The sequence below is a fragment of the Cricetulus griseus genome, unplaced genomic scaffold (assembly GCF_003668045.3).
Source record: "Cricetulus griseus strain 17A/GY unplaced genomic scaffold, alternate assembly CriGri-PICRH-1.0 unplaced_scaffold_2, whole genome shotgun sequence".
Lineage (NCBI taxonomy): Eukaryota > Metazoa > Chordata > Mammalia > Rodentia > Cricetidae > Cricetulus > Cricetulus griseus.
In genome coordinates, this window is record NW_023276919.1 from 7,309,706 (window position 1) to 7,314,974 (window position 5,269).

General features: G+C 41.7%; 1 pseudogene; it reads right to left on the bottom strand.

The window, feature by feature from the left end:
* Positions 1-2,787: 2,787 nt before the first annotated feature.
* Positions 2,788-3,637, bottom strand: LOC100759499 (annotated as a pseudogene).
* Between the last annotated feature and the right edge of the window lie 1,632 nt (positions 3,638-5,269).

The window sequence follows — 5,269 nt, forward strand, 5'->3', positions numbered from 1 at the left end:
TTAAAGATTTTGATCAGAAACAGAACATTTTCCTGTAAATTTCTAATCATAAATACTGAGAAATGCAAATATTCTGCTCAGGTTGCATGGTTGACCATTTGCTTACTTTACATAAAATGTGATTTCCAATTTATCACATTCCTCATGACAAGTAATTTGACGAGCATAAAGTCTCATAGTTCCCTGGTTCTCTATCTTCTCAACATTGTCAGCAGCTATGGCAATGCTAACCCAGTCTCCTTCAAGCTGTAAAAACAACAAAGACAAAGAGAATATAAGCGCAGGCATTGGGTGGAAAGTGGTATTTGCTTCTCTGATCCCAGTCCTTGGAAATAAGTAAAATTACTGGAAATATGAATCAATAATATTTTCATTAGTACATGATTATAATTTTAGGTAAGTAGAATAACACAGGGTAGTATGATAACTCAATTAACAAAGCATTTTAGACCTGGGACCTTGGGGAATTGCTCATGGTTTGGCCTCATTTGCTATTGAGGAACCTCAGACATGCTAGACCAAATTTATTTACCTCATTAAGAGCATGAGCCAAACCAACTGCCAAAGCCAGAAGCAGTCTTTGCCATGGTGGTGCCTGCCTTGATATTCTGCAGAAGGTAAAATTAGGTTATTAGTTTTGAAGGAACTGAATTGACACAGTGTTTTATAAAGCTAATTATAGGGAGTGTCGTGGAATCAACCCATCGTTTTGCATTACATGAACTTACGTCTTTCCATTATTTTTTATTTGGCCCTGCTGAATGCTGTATGATCTCATACCTTAAACAAATAAGCTTATTCTTAAGGTCAGGTTATTTTTGAACGATGTAATATTCCTTCAGAAGGAAAGGATTTCCCAGAGAGAGATCATTTGTCAGTAATACTTTTGCATCCAGGAGTATACCAGTATGTAAAGTTCACACAATGTGTATGCATATGTAATATATGATTCACTAACAAATGTGACATGCATGTTGAAACCAGTTTGAAGCCTCAGCATAATATAAGTGCGGTTAAAGGAATTTAAAACTGTGCAATGAATAATCAGACTCTTGGAAGATAAGACGTTAAAACTTCAGATTTCCTATAAGGATGTGGATATCTTAACATATTTTTAAACCTTTCCATTTATTGACTACATTATTCTTCCAGTACCTTGAATTTACTATCAATGTCACAGACATATAAGAGATATCATTAAAAATAACTGTATAAGTAATAGAAAATTCTATTAGATGTCCACTGGTAATACATACAGATACCATTCACTAAAAAAATCAAATGAAACACTCTATAAAATGCTGATGGTCAGAAATACTGTGCACTTGTACAAATGAGATCTATATTCAAGCTGTAAGTAATCCTTTACTTTTCATAGAACAAGGACTATCCTTTCCTTAATGACTTTTTCACAAGTAAAACTCAGGTATATCTTGTTTGTAGACATAGGAACTTATCATAGAGTTTTGGGAAGAAACAAGGTTAATATCAGGGCTCTGCAGTACTTGTTTATTCTATGGTTCTTCTGTAACATGTGGAATAACCTACACTTAGCACTGTTCTATTTTTTTTTTGGTTGGCAGATCCTCAGTTTTATTGCCTTCACCTGACTCCTTGCCAGGATTACTTGGGGCCCAGCTCTTAGAAGCAACCCTGCACTCGCATCCAACGATCCTGGAACCAGCACATTGGCAAGTGTGATGGCTACTGAGCAGGGGGACCCTGTGCTGGAACAAGGAGCCAGTGTAGGCCCTGGCTCTCTATGGTCATCATCCACTTAAATCTCCTAGGCCTGCATCCTTTACACACAACCCAGGCACACTACCAGGAAGGGGGTTCTCCTATTTGGTGTGCTCTGCAGTGGAAGCTGTCCTGAACCCTGCCTTTCATGGAGATGACAGTGCTTCATGTCCATCAAAACTGGCAAGGACCCTGACTGTATCTGCCCCAGTTTAGCACTGTAGTCTCACAGCTCAAATGCCTATATTCGTGGAACAGCCTCCAAGTCCCCAGGCTGCTGGGAAGAGGGTTGTCTCTGACCCACTTGGAGGTAGTCAGCTATGGGAGTCTCCTGTTTGGAAAGACAATATCTCACCACCTGCCCCTTTCTCCAGCGGTTCCAGTATGTGGAAACCCCAGGCAATCACTACGTCTACATGAACATCCACCACCTTGTGGCTGGAATTATCAGCCCCTTCCTCAAGAGCTAACCCAGGACTGCTTCGAGGCTGTAGCTCTGGCCTTCGAGCTTGTTCACACTTCCTATCCAGCACCCTCAGCCCACTAAATGTGGGGTGGGTCTCACTGGTATCGAACACCAAGAGGGGCAGCAGAGACTTCTGTGGCAGAGCTAGGGGCATGGGGATATGTTTCTGACCTTTAATATCTGACTTCAAGAAGGGGACAGGGGAGCTCATGGAGATGTGGGAGCAGGACTGGGAAAGGGTCTGGAGCTGGTCGTGGTACCAGGCTGTGTGGCAATAAAATCCTCTCACATCTTCACTGCATTGCATATGACACTGTTGTGGGCAGGGGCTTCATAGAGGGCAAAGGGTGGGAGCAGTCAGGTTTCCCAGCTGTCTTTACAGGCTGGAGAAGGAAAAGCAACCTCTCTGAAGGCCACATCCTCCTGTGGCCTTGCACTTCCAGCCAGTGGGTACAGAGATGGAGCTGGAGACACAGCAGCAGCTTCTTGGCCTGGTATCTGCTTCCCAAATCACAGTCCCTGAGGGAGCAGTCCTGTTGGTTCTGTGTTTTCAAAGCCTGCTCTCCAGGGACCAGAACAGCTTAGTTGGGTCGGAATTTGGGTTGGGCACGCATCAGTTCAATCCTCTACTTGTCCTCCTCAAACTTCTTGCGCAGCTGTGCTAGATGCTCCATCTTGGTCTCTCGGTGCTGCCAGGCATAGAAGTTGAGCAGCTCCTTGGGTGCACGTTTCCTTTTCTCCTTCTTGAGAACACGCAGGCTGGCTGCTTCTGTTTGAGGGAGCACAGGCCTGTGGCCCCTGCGGGTCACCATCACCCAGCCCTCCTCATCAGGAACACCTTCCTCCTCCTTGTCCTTTGTCTCCACCTCAGCTATCTTCTTGTCGTAAGCTCCATGAATGTGTCTACTTTGACCCTCAGGGCCTCTGGGTCTAATACCGACTCTTTATACTCACTGATCCACTTATGAATCCCGCTTCTCACAGAGTGGTTCTCCATAGAAACCAGCAATGGGCCCTTCAGATTCAAGGCAGCTGACACTCCCCTTGGCTTCTGGAATACCGCATAAGCTACCTGAAAGCCCGGAATGAGCCTCGGGTGAAAAAACTCTGGCTTTGCCTCTTTAGCGCTCTCAAAATGGTGAGGCTTCTCTTTCAAGTCGACTGTCTTGATGGTTCCGCAGGAGGACAGGAGTCTGGACAGGCACTCCTCTGTGCAGTACGGGGGCACAGTGAGGACAAAAAGGGTCTTATTGGGAGGCCACGTAGACTGAGTGTCTCCTCGAACTCTGTGCTATCTCACATGCAGGTAATGGGAAGCCTGCTGCTGTTTGGTGAACTTGACAGGAATAGCTGAATAACTCGGTGGGCTGGGTGTGCTCCCCTCATGGCCGCAAGCTCCAGCTTTCCTCTTGCGCGCCACCATCTTGTGGACCCAAGAGCAGGCTGTCGTATGTTTTTAAAACCCATGGTTAATAACTGCACCATTATAAAGCATTATTCTGTCCTTCATGACAATTTTTACAAGTTTTATCTAATTATTGTGTTTATTTTTATATATAACATAATTGCATTATTCCCCTTCTCTATTTCTTCCCTCTTAGCCCTCCAATATGCACCCCCTTTATTTTGTTGAATTTTGTATGTTCATTATGTTTACTGTTGTTAAGTGCATGTGAGTTATAAGCTCTCAAGTGAGTCCTAAACTTTCATCTCAATATTCAGAGCTAGGAATAACAGAAGAGATATATGATGTCACATTTGTCTTTTTGATCCTTAAGGGCTTGTTTATATTACTCAGTTGGATCTTCTAATAGTGCCCTTCATTTACCTGCAAATATCATGACTTCATTTTTCTTTACCATATAATAACATTTTATGGATTTCCTACTATCTTAGTATTCATTAAACCGGCATAGAATATTAATATTGTGCCTTTCCCATCTTTTGTGAATAGAGTATCAAGGAACATAGAAGACAAACTATCTATGAAATAGTATATTAAATCATTAAGGCATATTCCAAGGAGCTGTTTAGAGTTGCAATATATATATTTACATATGTATATTACAATATACATATATATATATAATTTTCAAAATTAAAAAATCTCAACAGGCTTTTCCAGAATTGCAATAAAATTCAGTCATCCAAGAAAAAGATGTCTCTGCACTTCTTGTTCAATCTTCATGTGTCTTTCTCTGTCTCTGGTTTTGCCTCTGCTGCTGTCTCTATGTCTCTGTCTCTGCCTCTTTCTCAGTGTGTGTGTGTGTGTGTGTGTGTGTGTGTGTGTGTGTGTGTATTTTCAAGTGACTCACTTCAGGTACCAGGGCAATTTTGAATCGACTGTGTTTTTCCAATACCTTGTGTTTTAAAAATCTTAAGTTTTTTTGGATAGTTATTCACAAGTAGCATATTTTCTTATACTTGGCATAAAGTAACAACTTTGTTTCTGCTGGATGTTACTGAAGAGCATGTGTCTCATGGGATTGTACACTTCATTTATGAACTAGAGGCTACTGATGGGTTAGGGGTAGGAATAACATAGGTCAGCCCTATTCTTTCTACAGGTGGGTTCAACAGGGCTTAATAATAAGTTCAAAAGCTAAAGGCACACAAATAGGGCCACAAGTAAAAATTAAAATAAATGAGGCATGAAAGGAACTTGTTTGTGTGGATGGAGGTTGACAACATTGTGATGAAGAATTTAGTCATCACAGAAGAATTACCCAAATATTTTCTCTATGTGGGAAATTGAATGCTAATATTTTTTTAAAAGGCATGTTACTGGACACAATAGTGACAAACTGCCTTTCTGAAAAATGAAAAATAAAATTGCAAAGGGCCATGCGCCCAAAACTATATGTATTAAACCACACCTTTTGTAAGCCTTTTTATGACCTTTAAGTTTGCAGCTTAAAGCCAGCTCTGTGAGCCTCCTGTAACCTGTAATTAGATGGTTTGTCCAAGAGGACCTGCTAACAGCTTCTGTTCTGAGAAAGTGCCATTGAGCTTTCCTGTTTGCTGTTCCAAGAAGACCACAAGATGTTCTGGCTGATAAGAAGA